Here is a 17,931-nt window from a genome sequence, read left to right as displayed (position 1 = left end):
TGCTTTCTCCTTTGAGCATCATCTTTTTGCCTTTGGCACAGAGACTTTGGCTTGGAGTTCTGGTCTTTGCCTTTACCTTGGGTGTCCTCTACTGCTTCTCCACATTTTTTTTTTTTCTGATTCCAGCATTGGGCTTTTAAACTACTGGCACAGACCATCTCACCTCTGGCACTGGCCGTAGGACTTTCTGGCAGAGGTCCTTCAGTCTTCCAGTCCAGATTCCTTGGCCTCTTGAAGTGGATTTCCATGGAACAATACCCTCAGCTGGACTCAAGTGGGACATTGCAGTGGGATCCAAGCCCTTAGATGGATTCTTCAGATCTCTAGTACATGGAAAGATCTCTTGCACTCTTCTACACCTGACTCTAGTAAACACTGACTAATACAAATAACAATTGTGTTCACAAAATAGCTAAGTTCAAACCCTAACTAGAATAATGGGGGTGATGAGTGAGCATTGAGCTTTTTGACGTGTTTGAGACATTACCAGAGACTTTAAAGAAGACTAAACCAGGACTTTCCTTTTCCCTCCTATGTCCACTTTAAAAACAGTTTGAGCATATTCAAAAGATTTCCCTAACCACAAAAGGCCCCTAAGCTTTGGCAGGAATGGATCTAAGACCCATCTGTGAATGAGCCAGGTGAATCAACTTTGTGCTAGAAGATCATCAACTGATTGACATCATAAATGGTCTAAAAAGTATGTTTAAAACAACTTCAAACCTCCACAGATTCAGGGTGGAATATCCTAATGCCACAAAAGCACTGAAAATCCTGCTTCCATTTCCAGGATCCTGTATTTGTGAAGCAGAATTTACTGCAAGGATGCAACTACAAGGAGAATGTGAAGTAGTCAGGACATAAACAACACATTCTATGGGTCACTGCCTCCCATTACCCCCAGATGGCACCATCTAGTTGCTGAAAAACAAGCTCAGGGCTCCCACCAATTCTGCATTATGGTGAGTTGTATAATTACTTCATTATATATTATAATATAATAATAATAGATGTAAAGTGGAAAATAAATGTAGTATGCTTGAGTCATCCCCAACCCTCCTCCATATCTATTTGTGGAAAAGTTGTTTTGCACAAAGTTCTTCTCTGTTGCCAAAAATGTTGAATACCGCTGCTATATAGGGCCCCTGGCCTGTTTCATTGTTGGCACTGTTCTTCTGCTCTGTATCCTGGCTGCCACAAGCTGAGCAACCTGATCTTCAATGTTCTTCTACAGTAATGTTTCAAATTATAGAGCTATAGACTCAAACCGTGAGCAGAGCAAACCCCTCCTTATTAAAATTGTGGGTGTTGTGTATCATGTTTGAGTGACTGGCAAGATAAATAATAAAATTTGTTTAGATTGCTTATTTTCTTACCTCAAGATTTTATCTTTCACTTCCAAAGCACTCTTCAACTACCATGGGTAGTAGCAGAATACAGAAAATTCAAGCTTAGTATCATATAGCCACACCAGAGTCTTTTGACACAAGGTATAGTAATATTCAGTGTTCTGTATTTAATACTGATTATTTTAAAAATATTTTATGTCATCAGTGGCAAAGAGTTGGTAAGTTAGTTTACAAAGCATTTAAAATAAATAGTTTAAGTAAATCATCATTTGCACATGTATTTTATAATAAAAATACCTGATATACATACACAGTGTGCCAAAAATGTATGCAGACTTGAGAGAAAGAAAATAGTATGATATTTTTTCAACAGATAGCATTACATTCATAAGAGGGATGCTAGAAGATGTTTTATATCACAGAAAATCCACTATACTGCTGGTCCTTAGAGAAGAAATTGAAAATGCACATGCAGCAATCTCAATGACCAAGGTTACCATGTAGTAAAATGTATTTGGTTCTTCATTAATTGAAAAACATTGTCAAAACTCTAAACTTGTATACTATTTTAAATATATTTCAACAATAACACTAGAGATTTTAATTTTGACTTTTATAAAGATCTGAAGGTAATTCAAGAAATATTGTATTTTGTAGACAGTCACATTGTAAAAAAATCCATAGTTCTGGATTTTTATGGAACTACTATAATACTGTATTTATTAAATAGATATTTCCACATACCATTATTATACTACATTGTTATTATGATGTATTTAACTGAAGCATTGAGTGATTTTGCAAGCCTATCAACAAATCTTGCTGACACAGGGTATCTGAACTTCCTCATTAGATTCATGAAATCTGTTATGATCTTATGTGGCCATGTAAATTGATTGTTAAGAACAGTGAGTTAAGCCAATCAGCTTTTTAAATATGAGAGCTCATAGAAAAGTGGAAGTAGTGGATGCCCTAGTATTCAAGGTAATTTAGATGTTAATGATATTTTTCTGTTAGTGGTGCAGATTGACCTTGTAAACTAATATACACATGTGCAAGAAGGACTGCATATTCTCAACATAAATACAGTCAGTAGTTTGGTTTTGAATGTGGAAGTAATAATGATTTCAAAATAGACAAAGGAATGGTATTAAATTGGTGATTAATAACAGCATCAATCTTAACTTATGGACAATGGTAATTTTAAGCATTAAAAAAAATAGAGGATTGTCATTTGTCAAAGGTCACTAATTGTAAATAAAGAGGGGTGGAGGGATTGAAGGGCAGGCAGAGGATGGGGAAAAATAAGAACCAAGATAGATTATGTAAAGGTATATATTTCTAATGATGAATGTCATCATATTGTATACTTAAAATGTACCAATAAAATTAATAATAAATAAAAGGTCACTAATGATTTAGATTATTTTCCAGTTCAAAAGTTTGTCTTTGCTATATCAAGTTGAATAATTAAATTATATTTTCATTGATGAGAAAATTGAAGCTTACTTTTTTATTTGATTACCTTTCTTGCTGTTTATTTTTATGCTTCATTATTATATAAAATATTATTTTGAAAAAAGATATGTATATACTTATTGTTATAATTTTAAAATTTCAATATGCTTTGTATCTATGAACAACAACCTGTAGGATTCTCCATCCTTTAAAGTTCATGCCAATTATGAAACAAACAAAATTAATGTCAGAAAAGTCAAAATTCCACTTCAAAAGTTAAAGTGTTTAAAGTCAAGTCCTGTTCAATATTGTTTCTTTCTCTTTGTTTTTCTTTTCTGACCTTCCTTTTTACTTGTGCACCACATTATCTAATATTTTTTGCCATGATAGAAAATCAAAAATGGTATAAAAAAGAACTAAACTTGATTATAGTTTTTATCACGGGCTATCTTGATCATAGGCATAAATTTTCAAAGAATGCAGACTTCCTCATAAGCCAGATATCAATTAATGGATTTTTGTATTGTAATTGCAATATTCATGCCATCAAACACAAAATATGACTTGGCAAAGATAGCCAAAATCAGTTTTAAGTATTATGAAATTATTTTGAGGGTACTAGCCCTCTATGGTCAATTTCTACATGTTGAATTTGTGACAGAGAAACCAAAGACATTTCTAAACAAAATAGCAGTGATGAAGCTAAATGACATATCTGGGGTTTTTAAAATCTAAAGTTGTGACAGTTGGCAAATGTGCACTGAAGTTTCCTTCTTCCTTTCAAAACTATTTTTGTGGAAGTTTAGTGACAAGAGAAATCTTTTACAAAAGGTCTTCTGAGTTTTCTTAGCATGAACACTGAAACCTTCCTTTCTCCTACATATGATGACATGGCTTAGAGGCTTGTAGGTCTTTGATTTTCAGAGCCATTACTTGGTCTGCCTCCTAATAAGAAAAATTATGATTTAATGTCAATTACCCAATGCATCAAATATTTTTCTGCAAGAAGCTATTTTTAAAGGAAGTAGATAGTAAGCAAGAGAAGCATTATTAGTAAGGAGAGACCCTGAATTCCCCCATTATTTAAGCTGTGTTCCAAACAGGAGGATAGTCAAGACGGAAATTTTACACATGTAAGTAGAAATTCTTGCACTGTGTAATGATGGATTTAGCTAGACAAAATTATATATCTAAGTGAAATGGAAGATGAGAATAGCAAGTAAAATATGTAAAACGATGTGATAAGGAACTATGAAAAAATTCTGATAGCAGTGACACACCAAAAATAAAAAATAACATAATTTTTAAAAGCTTGTTAAATGCATATATTTATAAATAGATATTTTAAAATTAGTAATTCCACTCATTTTTTCCAAGCCTCACATATCTTCCCACTAATCCTTCCTGAGTGATCACTCATTTGAATCATTCTCATGTATCTAGTTGGAAAAGTTAAAGATGGAGAAACATTTCCCTCTCCTACACATTAATTTTACAATAGAACTCCATGACCTAGGTAATTAAATTTCTAAGCATCTATAAAATTCATCTCATTCTCTTCATTACCACCTACATAATGCTAGTTGAAGCTATTAAATTATCCATCTAAGACTACTGCTATTCATTTCTGATTGATTTTATACCTTCCATATTCTTTATTAGAGTTAGACAGAATATTTGTAAAATATAAATCTTAATATTCTTCATCTATGATTAATAGCCTTCAGTAGTTTCATTTTATTTTAAAAAACTGCACTACTTTAAGTGAATTTTCTTTCACTTGGTTTCCTATCTCACCATTCTCTTCTTTGATACACTTTTGCATATTTTGTCTATATTTTTGTAATTCATTTGAAAATCAGTTTGGTTAACAAAGATAAAAATTTCAAATCAAAGGAAGATTTGATATGATCAATGTGTTGTGAAGATATTCTCAATTGATGTAATTGATAATTAAACAATAGATTATTTAACTATTAACACCACCAATAAGCAAGTTAGAAAGTGGCAATATACAAAGTTAGTTATGCTGTGAAAAGAATGGAGTTTTCCTACTTTGTTGAAAAATTTTTCATTAATACTTATTTTTTAGAAAGGAAATTGGTCAATGTCTAAAATCCATACTCACATAAAACTTGACCCTACCAGCACTACATACCAATTGTAGCATATAAAACATAAGAATATATCTATTTATTATATTTTTGATAATATATTTATAACAGTTCAAAATTAGAAATGAATTAAATATCTGTTGAAAAGTAATTAAAAGAATGAAGTTGATAATAAACACATAAAATCTCACATATTTCTAGTTTTTATGGCACACTTACTGAAGGTCATATAAAATGGATGATTCAGGAATGAGATTTGTCAGCATATATTTAGGCTTCAATTGTTTTTGCATCTTCTAATTGCTCTAGAAAGGCAGATCTGATCCTTATACAGTTGTCCACCAAAGCACATCAGTTATATGGAACATAATCAAATCTACAGGTATTTGAAAATACTATTATTTTATGAACCGCCTAGACTGAAATTTTTAATACTTTTACCCATTGTCAGGATGTACACACAGCTATATTGTGTGTTTTTCCATTTTATTTTAACTGTTGACCAAATTTACTTGCAGTTAAGTATTATGTGTGTTTTGATTTTTTTTATTTTTTTAAATAATTGTACTTATGCATAATAAGGCTTGAGCAAATTAATTAAAATCACTGTTAATTGCATTAAAAAAGATTTGCCAGGAAATTAATCAAAATGTTCAACTCATTTAATGTGGACTGCACTTTCTCTATAATGACATTGAACAAAAGGGTATATAGTTTTGAATTTTAGAAAAATCTGAGAAAATGGTGCACAAATTTCCAACACTTTTGAAGTACATACAACTCCAAAATAATTTTAGCTAAACAGTTAAGGAATTGCAGTAAAAATTAAACATAGTAGAATGTATCTAGTATTATATCATCATTACTATAAAAATAATAGTATCGGTTAAGCAGACAAAGACCATTTTTTAGGATTGGATATATCCTGTATTTGTCTATAGAGCCTTTCAGTTCCTTAACTGTATCATTTCAATTATCTCTCCTTCATCCATGTCTATAATAATTCTGCTGCCTTGGATGGCTATTCTGAATAAGCTAATGGATATTTTATCAAATTTTACCCATAATATTACCACTGCTCATCACTTCACTTTATACCACATTTGTGCATGCTATCCTCATATACCATCTGACATATTCCAATTGTCTTTTAACTGTCTTTTGTCTCCAGTCCCATCTTTTCTTCTGTACATCACTGTCAGCAGCAGATATATTCCCATTAAAACCATGAGGGAAAAGTAGTGTTCAAAAGATAGATATCACAGAGAAAAAAGTAAATTCATGTAATGACTAAAGAACTTTAACTGAATAAATTACCAAGTACAAATCTGGCGTGGTGTTTGTTTTTCTTATTCTCAATTCAGTACACTCACATCTCACATTAGTTCCAGAATAGAAATATATGGTGTGTGTGTGTGTGTGTGTGTGTGTGTGTGTGTGCGCGCATTTGTGTGAGTGTAATAGCTACATATCTTGGGACTTTAAAGCTTTAAATGATGAATTTGACTTCACTCCTCTCCTAGTTGTTTGAGAACTGTTTTCCCAGCAATATTTTGCTACAAAATTTTTGAAGTATTTCAAGTCCTCCATAAAATCTAACCTGATACTCCTATTTAAAATTATAAGTTACTGAGATTCTTTCTTAACATGATCCTGGATTTATTTCCTTTTTATGGTTGTTAATCTCTTACATGCAATCTGTGAAAAGTTGTGTTTTCCACAGACAACACAGTGTTGTTTTCCATCCTGCATGTGCTTCTACAGTCTGAGATTGTTCGAGTCTCATTGCTCTCTTCTTCAATCTGAACTTCTGTGAAAGTGACTTCTTGAACAATGAAAAGAAAGAGTATCATGATCTGGGATTTCTATGGCTCTGTGGTAAGATGCCTTATAGCTTTTTACTCAACCCCGAGTGCCTCTCCTTGGGACTCTCCCTCTTAGAATACCAACACTATCCTGTCAGATGCTGAAGTCACTTGGAATTAGAAACATGGGTGCAGGAACACATAGATCTAGAAGAGCTCTCAACTGACAAGCCAGCATCTGTTGCTAGCCATGTGAGAAAGCACTCTTGAAAATTCAGTCCAATTGAATTTTCAGATGTTTTCTGTGGACACAGTTGACTACTGACTACTCCTTTATGGGAAATTCCAGGCAAGAACATTTCATCAGTGTCCAGACACACTCCAGATAACTAAGTGATAAAGATATACTTTCTTTAAATCTTCAAAATTTTTAACATACAAGGTATATTAAAAATATACAGAAGGATTAAATTTTAAAAATATATGACACTAAAAGGTACATTGCCATTAGTCCTCATGAAAATACTACCTGTCACTTTGAACATAATTATTTCATCATTCTTGGTACTTTCATGCTTGTCTTTAGTTGCACTGTTGTGGCTGTCTTAAAAATTGGATTCCAAAACTTACCTTTCATATTCATTTTGATTTGAGGAAGAACCAGAAATCCCATCATGCCAGATATTGTGACTAAGCTAGATGAAGAACCATCATATTAATTTTATAGGTCTGCCTTTTGTTTATATGGAACTCATCAGTAGCATTAGCTTTACTTTTCAATATATACCATAGAGAGGGTAATCCTCATGAAACATGACTTCCTGAACTGCTTCAGAAAGTGGCAAGAATGATATGAGAAGTTGTTTGGAGCAAGCAAGGAGAAATATTCTGAGAGGCATTAATGGCAATATGTCTTTTATTGTAATAATTTTCTATACAATTTAATCATTAACCATATTTTGAGCAATCCTTGTAGCAATGGACTACTATTATTTATAATTTCATTGTCTGTCTACCTAATAAAAGAGTATCCCCCAAAAGACAGAAATATTCTTTTTCTTGATTTACTACTATATTTATAGCATATGAGAAAGTGTTAGAGAAGTGTTACATACTTGAGAAATATTTATTTATTGATTATTGTAATAGTTATTTTTTATGTGTAGACTTGACTAGATCATAGGATCACCAGAAATCTGGTTGAACATTACTTTTTGGTGATTTTGTGAAAATATTTCCCCAAAAGGCAGCATTAAATGAGTAGGTGGAGTAAAGCACATGGCCTTTACCAATGTAAATTGGAATTCTCTAATATATTGAGAGACACAAGAGTACAAAAAGATAAGGATGGAAAAATTCACCTTTTCTTTGTCTCACTGCTTGGTCTGGGACATCTTCCTTGTGAAGTTCTTGGTATCCCTGATCCTAAGCCTACAGATTCAGACTGTAAATTCCACCATCAGGTCTCCAGTTTTCAGGTCTTTGAATTACACACCTAGCTACTCAGCTTTCCAACATGAAGAAGCTGGGTAATGGAACACTTTAGTTTCTATATTCAAATGATTCAAAGACATAATAAATAAAAATGTACAATTTAATTTTTATTTTCATATTATTTATCTTTGTATATTAAATGTATGAATACAGTAATGCATTATACTTACACATAATAAGTTAATATATATTGTCATAAGTTATAAGCTTACATGATTATAGAGGCTAAAAAAACCCATATTTTAACAGTTAAAGCTTGTATATTTTAGCATGTATAATCATTTGTCAGCGGCCACAAGGGATTGATTACAGAACATTGCAGATATTAAAATCCAGGAATATTCAAGTTCTTTACATAAAGTTATGCAGTATTTACATATAGCCTACATGCTTATTTCTGTATACTTTAGATCATCTTGAGATACTTTAGACTACCTAATAAATAGTTTTCATGCTGTGGCTGGTATATAAGGAATAACAAGTAAAAAAGACTGTAGATATATTAGTGTAGGCATAATTTTTAAAGTTTTTTTTTTAATTTAGGATCTCTCTATGAAGCCTAGAGCACCCATAAACTCACTATGTGGCTCAGGCTAACCTCAAAATTACATTCTTCCTGTCCCAGCCTCCTAAATGCTGGGATTAGAGGCATGTGTCATGATGACTGGCTCAACTTTTTAAGGATTTTTTTTCTGCAATTGGTTGTATATAGATGCAAAGCATGCAGATTTGGAAGGTCATTTGTATATATGATTAGTTTTAAACTTGAAATTCTCTTATCTCATATTTTCCTTACTGATAACTGACTTTAGTACAACTGCTAGATTAACTAAAATATCTCAATTTTCTCATTTTTCAATCACTCTTGAATCAACTGCAGTTAATGACAGCTCAGTTATGTCTGTTATTATAACTGAAGGTATAGTATCATTGGGAAATGAGCTGAGAGATAGATTAGCAAATGAAAATATATTCTTTAAAGATCATAATACACAGGCCAGGGACTTAGCTCAGTGACACCATGCCTGCTTCGCAAGCACAAGGTCCTTCGTTTAGTCCCAGGTACTCCCACACAAACAAAAAAAGATCATGATACACAATGTATTTACCGTGGTTATTCTCTAAATAATTTTTGTTATGAAAAATTACTTTTTCATAAAACAGCCTTTGTATTTTCTTTATTAATCTCTTCTTTAGTACATTAAAATAAAAAGTTTAAAAATATTTCTTCACTTGTTAGAGAGAACAAACTCTTCTAGTATTTCATTTGCTGCTTCTTTTTAATTTCTAATGTTGTGTCCTTTTTGTCTTGTCTACTTGTAAATAATGTGCACTATCCCCATAATTTTATGGATATTTTATCTAGTATTTTAGCTTTAACATTATGCATCTTAGATTTATTTTTATATTCAGAACTTCTTATTTGTTCTTAAAACCTGCATTTGGATCCTAGCTACCTCCACTTCTTTGTCTAAATAAAAAGTCTAAGGGGAATTTCCAACTCATTTCTTTTATTTCTCCTCACTCATGGGTTCCTTTTCCAGTTCCCAATTTCTGAAAGTGGCCTTGCTTAGCTGTTCAAGCACCCTCTCTACAAATGTAACTGTTGTTACTTTCTTGTCTTTTTCTACACCATTCCCCATGTATCAGCAGTTCTAGTTAACTCTGTTTTCAAAAATTAAGTCTTGTCAGACAATTGCTTAAGTTTTCTAAAACTATTCCCAAATTCAAGTCACTATGTTCGTTTTTATTCATTCAGTCTTTGTTTTCATTATGCTATCTACCTTCCTATTATACATTCTCCAAACAGAATCAAAAATGAATCTCCTGGTAAGATTTTTCTCCATGCAAATCCTGTCAAAGCTTTATCATAGCACTTAGATGAAAATGTACAAATCTACTTGAATCTCATTGTTGTTTAGGCAAAAATACATCTTGTCCAACTTCTTTTTTTTTTTTTGTATCAGGGATCTAACTCAGGACCTTCCGTTTGTGAGGCAGGAGGCAGAACCACTGAGGTATATCCCCGGCCCTGTCCAATTTCTTTCATGCCAATTTTCCCCTTATTCACCTTACTTCAGTTGGCTAGTGTCTCTTTTTTTAACAACACAGTAAGCATTTTCTTGTCCAAGGTTATATAATCTTCTAAATTTTGCTTATCCTGATTATTTTTATAAATAGTTTGCTCATATTATTCACTTATAATGACATATGTTCACTATTGAAAAATCATTGTAATAATATCTTAATACTGTGTTCCATAACAAGTAAAAGTAATTTTTTCTGAATCATGCTGATAATAAACCATATTGATTTCTAGTGGCCATGAGATATCTTTCACAACTATTTAACATTGTCCTTCCTTGTACAGTACAATGAAGCAATCATAGACAATATGTAAATAATTAGACCCACCTATATTTCATTTCTTATAAAGTATTATTTACAAAACAGGCAGGTATAGGTGAAAGATAGTTAGTTTTTAAATCATATACACACCTGGCATGTTTCATTAATTTTCTGGCATTTACTCACCTAATACTGCCTTATACATTTATTGTTTTGGTTTACTGTTTGGCTTGTTCTTATAGAATATAAACACCCAAGAGAAGATAATTTCTCTACTTTTCATTGTTTTCTGTCCATAAAACAAAAATTAAAATATTATTAATTTTCAACAAATACTGACAGAGTAAACAAATGTACATGCAAAGGCATCAAGAAATACTACTTCTAAACGTGAAGAAATATTAAGAACCTATCCTAGAGCACTAAAAATATTTGTTCATTTTCTGTCTTTTTAATTATTGTTTCAGAAAGATAAAAGTATCAGTTTATTTTTAAAGTATTTTTTAATCCACTTTTAGATACTCTAAATCTCTAGTTTACTGAAACAATATTTCTTGTTTTTTCTCTTGGTTCTATGATTTTTTGCTTTTTTTTTTTTCTTAAATTCTTTTATTGGTACATTTTAGGTATACAACACAATTACATTTCTCACTGGGAACTTGTGCCTTTACATGATGGATCTTGGTTCTTATTTTTTCCCCATTCCTAGCCCTACCTTCACACCCCCGACCCTTCCCTATTTACAAGACTTTATTTCCATTTTTTCCATTTCTCATCATTTTTCCTTTCCCCTCTTTCCTTTCCCCTGCCCCTCCCACTACCCCTACCCCTTTGGACCTTTTCTTCCTATTTTGCATTATTGATTATTCATTCTAATCATTGGTACATTTTAGGTATACAATATAATGACATTCATCATTGGAAATTTGCACCTTTACATAATCTCTCTTGGTTCTTATTTTTCACCCTTGCCCAGCCCTCCCTTCAACCCCTCCATTCCTCCCTATTTACAAAGATTTTGCTCCTATTTTTCCATTTTCTCATATTAATTCCATTCTCTTCTTTCCTTTCCCCTACCCCTCCCACTTCCTTCCCCTTTGCCCCTTTTCTTCCTATTTCACATTACCTATTATACATTTCAGTCCTTATTTACACTTTCAGTTTCTCACACCAGAGAAACTATTCAGTATTTACACATGTGTGTCCTATTTATTTCACTTGAGAGTATCACCTCAATGTGCATCCATTTAGCTATGAATGTCTCCAATTTTTCATTTTTTATAGCTGAGTAGTACTCCATTTTATAAAAAAACCCCACATTTTCTTTATCCAGTCTCCAGTTGATGGGCATTTGGGCTGTTTCCAAGTTTTAGCTATCACAAACTGTGCTGCTATGAACACGGGTACACATATATCACTGTGATATGATTCTTTTAATTCTTTGGGGAAGATCCCCAGCAGTGGAATAGTGGGGTCAAATGGGACTTCCAGTCCTAATTCTTTGAGGTATCTCTGTACTGACTTTCACAGTGCTTGCACCAGTCTACACTCCCAGCAGAAATGGAGAAGGGTTCCTTTCTCCCCACAACCCCACCAGCATTTGTTATTGGTTGAATTCATGATAGCAGCAATTCTTTCCAGAGTGAGGTGGAATCTCAGAGTTGTTTTCATTTGCATCTCTCGAATGACCAATGATGGTTCTATGATTTTCACTATGTAGTAAATCATCACATTATATAAAGAAACATGACGTTGGAGCAGGCATATGATAAAAACAAAAACAAGATCTAAACAATGATAAATTTAAGTGGAATTCATTAATTCAAAAGTATTTCTGAAATTCCGAAAGTTATTTCAGAAATGGAGAGGATTGCAGTTATTAAGGCAAATGATTCAAATTTTACTGAATGATTTATTGGTTAATTAAATGTCCAAAACATTGGAAACATTTCCTCAATGAATAACAAGTTTGACTCTAGTTTTTGTTCACATTCACATTACTAAAAAATAGAACAAATTTTTCTTAAATAGTATTTCCAAAACTATATTGAATAAGAATGGTGATGGTGGACATCCTTGCCTTGTTCCTGATTTTAGTGAAAGCTTTCAGTTTTTAAACAAAATTCATGAATTTCTTTATTACCTTATCATGGAAAATTTCTGTATGTAAAAAATAAAATTTTGTTTTCGTTGAATGGCTTCTGATTTTTACTGATTGTCAATGAAGATTCAATGAACATTTTTGTACAACTGTTTTTGTTGTTTACATAAGTATTCATTTCACCACATTTCATTTCTTGTTTCATAAATATGAATATTATTGAATAAAAATTTGTTTAGAAAAATGGAACAATAATATGAATATGAGGATATTGTGTCATATAAGATAATTTAACTTGCTAAAGCAGTTATAAAATATGATTTTAAAACAAGTTAATAACATTTCTGAAAGTGTATATTAAGTAAAGAAGAATGTTAAAGAGGATATAGGAAAATAAAGTCATAATCATCTGGTTTAACATTAAATATCAAACATGTTATATATGGTGAGTTTAAAATTAGAAAAAAGAAATCAAAATAACCGTTATTTTAAAATTATTAAATATATAGCTTTATAATTATGAGTTTAAGAACTCTGGCTCTGTGCCCAGATTAGATCAAATTTATTAGAATAGATCAAATCCAACTTTCAACACCACCTTGAATAAATATATTCAGCTCTCTCTTCTTCAGCATCAAATTTTTATAAACAGTGTAACAATATTATAGGGATTGGGGAGGTTAAACATGCAAAAATTTAACCTGATGCTTAATTGAAAATTAATATTAGTTATTATTTTATAGTAAAAATAACATAATAATTCACATTGATACACTTTTATCAATGTATTAAAGATAATGTATATTTACATCTTGTAACACGTATATGTTATCAATAGCAAGTGTAGCAATAGTTGTAGTTTACACTGCTCTTTGACTTATGTTTTACATTATCATCTCCAAATCAACATAGGTATTAATTTCAGTGCATTTAATTTATCTCCATCTCATCCACAACATGAATGCTTTTGAAAGAAAAGTAAAAGGAAAAACATCTTTGTCAATAATGATATCCTTGGAGGTTACATCTATGATATTGGAACTCTGGAATGCTGAGGGAAGAGAATCACAATTTTGAGCCTATCCCAGGCAATTTAGTGACTGAGAACTTGTCTCAAAATAAAAATAAAGGCTGGATTTGTAGCTTAGTGTAAAAGCCCTGTGTTCAATCTCTAGAAATGAAAAATGCATACAAATGAATGAATTGCATACGCAAAAATTAAAAGCCTAATATTATTGAAAATGAAATATTGATATTTTTATATAGATGGGACAGTTTTGCTCAGTATTTTTATGAATGTATCTGGTATTTCCCAATTAATGTGAAAAGTGTACATTTAATTAAAATAGAATAAATATGTAATTAATACATGATTTAAAGGATGATAAATGAATATTCATTAAATTATAGCTACTACATCTAAGAGAAATGTAAAACTTCCAGTATGTGCTTAATCTCAATTGATTTACTTTTTCTACATTTATTTATTGGGTACTATGTTTAAGCAATGTGTTAAGACATTAGCAATGTGAAGTGAGGGAAGGAATGAACACAATCAACTGTCCTCCTAGAAGTTATTAGCTAATGAGAAATCAAATAATTATTCAGAAGAGGAATGAATGTTACAAAATTCTACACAGTATTTTAAGTCACCCGGCTGTTAAATTTTAACTTTCCTTACGAAAACAGTTTTTCACTGCTGAAATCTAAGGATTGAATATATTGGCTAAACAAAGGATAGGAAGACAGGAAGCATCTGATAAAGATGAAAGGAACTAGGTGAGTAGCTCTGAGGAGGTAACAAAAGGAAAAAAGACACACTTGTGACTAAATCATGAAAAATTAGTTGACTAACCCCAGCAAAGTTCCAAAAGTGATTATCAGAAAAAAATCCACAAAGCTTTTGTGTGAATATTTAAAACTAAAGAGGGTAGTAATTGAAGGGTTTAAAAGTGAGTGTGTAATATGATTATAATATTAATATACAAATATCTGTCTATATTCAATGGAAAACATGAGTTTGAGAACAAGACTGGGTGTAGGTCAAGTTACTAGGTTACTCCTTGCACCTTTCATGATGCTAATTAAGATTATAGAGGGGCACTTGAAATAGATCTGGCCATAAGTCACAGGGAAAATTAAGTCAAAGGGATTAGTATCATCGTTTAACTGGGAGAAATAAGAGCATGATTTCATATTAATGAAAAATTATTAAGAAGAGAGAAAATATTCTGCCAGAAAGAAAGCAGAGTTCCTAGAATGATAACTTCCAGAATATCTTGGGGGAGTTTAAGATACAGAGCAGGAGGGGAGGAGTTGTACTTAGCTAACAACCAAGACTGTCCTTCATAGAAACACAGAGGATTTATTAACAATGAGAACCAAGAGAAGGAAAAGTTACATAACAAAGAGACTTGAAAACAGGAAGAACAAAGAAGTTTTTCATAACTCAGTGATTATGAAAAGCATAATCCACTCCAGTTGATAATTTCCAGTTTCTACCACCAACAAAATAATGTGTCTCTAATGGGTTTAGGAAAAAGTAGAACAGATGCCAATAAACCTTTCATTATACAGAGACCCATAAACATATGGAATGATCCACTAACCAAACTGTGGATTGGAATCATTGTCACCCTCTGGGAAGTGATTCAAACACATATTTAGTGATCAAAACTTTTACGAAAGAAAACATTTGGTGACTTGTATGGCATATAGTTTTTTTAAACCAACATTTCCTTTATTTTATGATTTTATCCCTCTGGTATTGTAGAAAGATGTATTTCTTCCATCTGTTATTTTCCATTTTGGATACTGAAGAGTGAACTGAAAATTCAACTAGAAGATTCATATGATATTTTTATTGATTAGCACTAAAAAAATTTAAAATGCAACTACTTATAACCATGTGAATATGTAGTCTACAAAATCTTAGATATAATAAATTAAACAAGGAATGAGTTTTTCTTAGTTCAACTGAAAAAAATTACTCATTTAATTTTAAAAACTTTTGACGGTTTCACAGTAGTTATTCATGAAAATATTTTTAATTAAGTCTGACTCAGGCTGCTATTCTCAATATTTGATTTTTATTTATTTCTATTTATTTTTAACATTGGATATAGCAAAAACCTGATAAAGACAAATAATATGGAGTCTAAAATATCACTGTTATCAGTGATTAGCTATTTCAGTAGATATTCATTTTTCTGTGTTTTCATAGATGCTATTTTATTTTGTTAAATAATATTGCTATGAATCAATAAAATAACTGGAAATAGCCTTATGAAATTGTGGAAGTTATCAAGTGACTTAATATATATTAAACAAAGGATGCCACTTTAGATGTAAAAATTAGTAAAAACGTGTTCATATTTTTCTTCTTTGCACACTATTTAGTTGTCAATGTGTTCCTGCTATCAACATCAAAGAAATAAAGAGTTCACCTGAAATGATTATTGTTTAAATACAAGAGAGAAATATGTTTAAAGATATTCTTATAACTTACAACTATATCAGGTTTTAAATGAAGAACAAAAGTTTACATTGATTTGACAATTGTCAACTATGTTTAGTTAGTTCAAGTGCAATTCTATTCTTTAAATTATAAAGTCTATAATTTGGCAGGCTCAGAAAAACCATGCTTCATGACTACTTGATTAAAATATTAAATTGATCAACTAAATGTGCTTCAGCAGATTACAGTAACTTCTTTAGTTACCATAGCTTATTCAACTGAAAAAATGTGGATATTTTAAAGTACAAATTTAAAACTTTTTAAAAACTTCATTTACTTTTAAAACTTATAATTTCAAATACAGTATATATTCTTTATTATTCTTAAAAGCTAAAATATTCAACCTTTTCTATGAACACTTAAGAATGATAGCTATATTGAACATTCATGTTCTTAACATTTAAACTTACAACTTATTGTAGTATGTATTTTATCACTTTTATGTTTTTGAAGAAGTAATATCAGGTTTTGTGTAACTTTCTAAGGTAATAAAATTATCAGTTTTAGAGAGAATAATTATTAACATGGACTCATGAGAATATTTCTTTTTTAAAATTTTCATTTTTAAGGAAAAAGTGGGGCCAGAATTCAGGTACCACTTAGCTACATCCCCAAAATTTGTTTATTTGTTTGTTTGTTTGTTTTTAATTTAAAGCAAAGTCCCATTATGTTTCCCAGGCTGGCCTCAAAGTTGCAATCCTCCTTCCTCAGCCTCCTAAGTAGATATGATAACATGTGTGCATCACCTTGAAAATATTTGTAAAATAAATACATATATGAATATTTAATTTTTAGCCCTCCAGCATCAATGGACAATGTATTCTTTGTCTTGTCCAAAGCACAGCCTTTCTCTGTAAAGTCATAAAGCCTATCCATCTTCTCACTGACTTCAAGATACTTCATTTTCTTGTTAATCAGTTTAACAATAACCCACAACCTTCGGACCAACTGATACTTCATTTTCTTGTAAATTTTTCTTTCCCTGAATTTGCTAAATATCTTTGTGCTGTATTATTCTGAGAAGCACTAAAAATTCTCATCTCAAAATTTACTAACAGTTATTCTTATATTTCACTGACTTGACTTATTCTACTACCAGTGATCTCTATTTATCTAAGTATAAATTTCTAAAGAACATTTTCCACAAATGGCAAGTACATTAAATGATTTGTTACACACTTTGTTCCTGTCTCTTTGAGCTTCCCACTCCACCTAACCTATGACAGCCACTTCTTTTACCTCTGGAAACTAATTAAATGTATACTCCACATTTCTATTGATGTTTTTGTCTCAGTTAATAAACTCAGTTAATATTGCTACACTTTTTTAGTAATTTTATTACATATAAGTCCACATATTTAAATAAAATACACATTTTTCAATAAAGCATTTTGAAAATTTGGCCATATATTATGTGTACACAAGGAACACATTGTGAAAATAAAGATAGTACATATATATATATATATACATATATATATAGTCTACATATGACCAAATGTTTTCTTTTCTCTTTATCTTTCCTTCTCATTTTGCTTACCAAGTAATTACATCAGCCTCTGTTTGAAATGAAAATTATTTGTATGACTATCAATTTTTATTTCTAGATTATGAAATTATTTATCCAATATTTATTTTTTTCCTGTGACTTCTATCATTTGTTCCATGTTGCTGTGTATCTCAATAGTTCAATATATTTTAATAGTATTCCATTATATATAATGGTACATCATTTATGCATTTG

The 17,931-nt window shown here is 31.1% G+C and overlaps 1 long non-coding RNA gene across 4 annotated transcripts in view; it reads left to right on the top strand.

The window, feature by feature from the left end:
- The window catches only part of LOC147822237 (uncharacterized), a 38,843-nt gene that overhangs the window by 6,930 nt on the left and 13,982 nt on the right, over positions 1–17,931 (top strand). The window contains exons 3-5 of one of the 4 annotated variants that reach the window (XR_015445914.1): positions 791–962; positions 6,645–6,799; positions 10,188–10,238. This is a non-coding gene — a long non-coding RNA (uncharacterized LOC147822237). Of the gene's footprint in view, positions 1–790; positions 963–6,644; positions 6,800–10,187; positions 10,411–17,931 lie in introns of those variants that run through there. The other 3 variants (XR_015445913.1, XR_015445912.1, XR_015445911.1) reach the window with 3 other exon arrangements.

This window comes from Heterocephalus glaber, unplaced genomic scaffold (genome assembly GCF_053883595.1).
Source record: "Heterocephalus glaber isolate CG9 unplaced genomic scaffold, H.glaber_assembly_v1.0 deba00001666, whole genome shotgun sequence".
Taxonomy (NCBI): domain Eukaryota; kingdom Metazoa; phylum Chordata; class Mammalia; order Rodentia; family Bathyergidae; genus Heterocephalus; species Heterocephalus glaber.
Note: the sequence above shows the minus strand (reverse complement) of the source record. Positions and strands in the feature narration are given on the sequence as shown.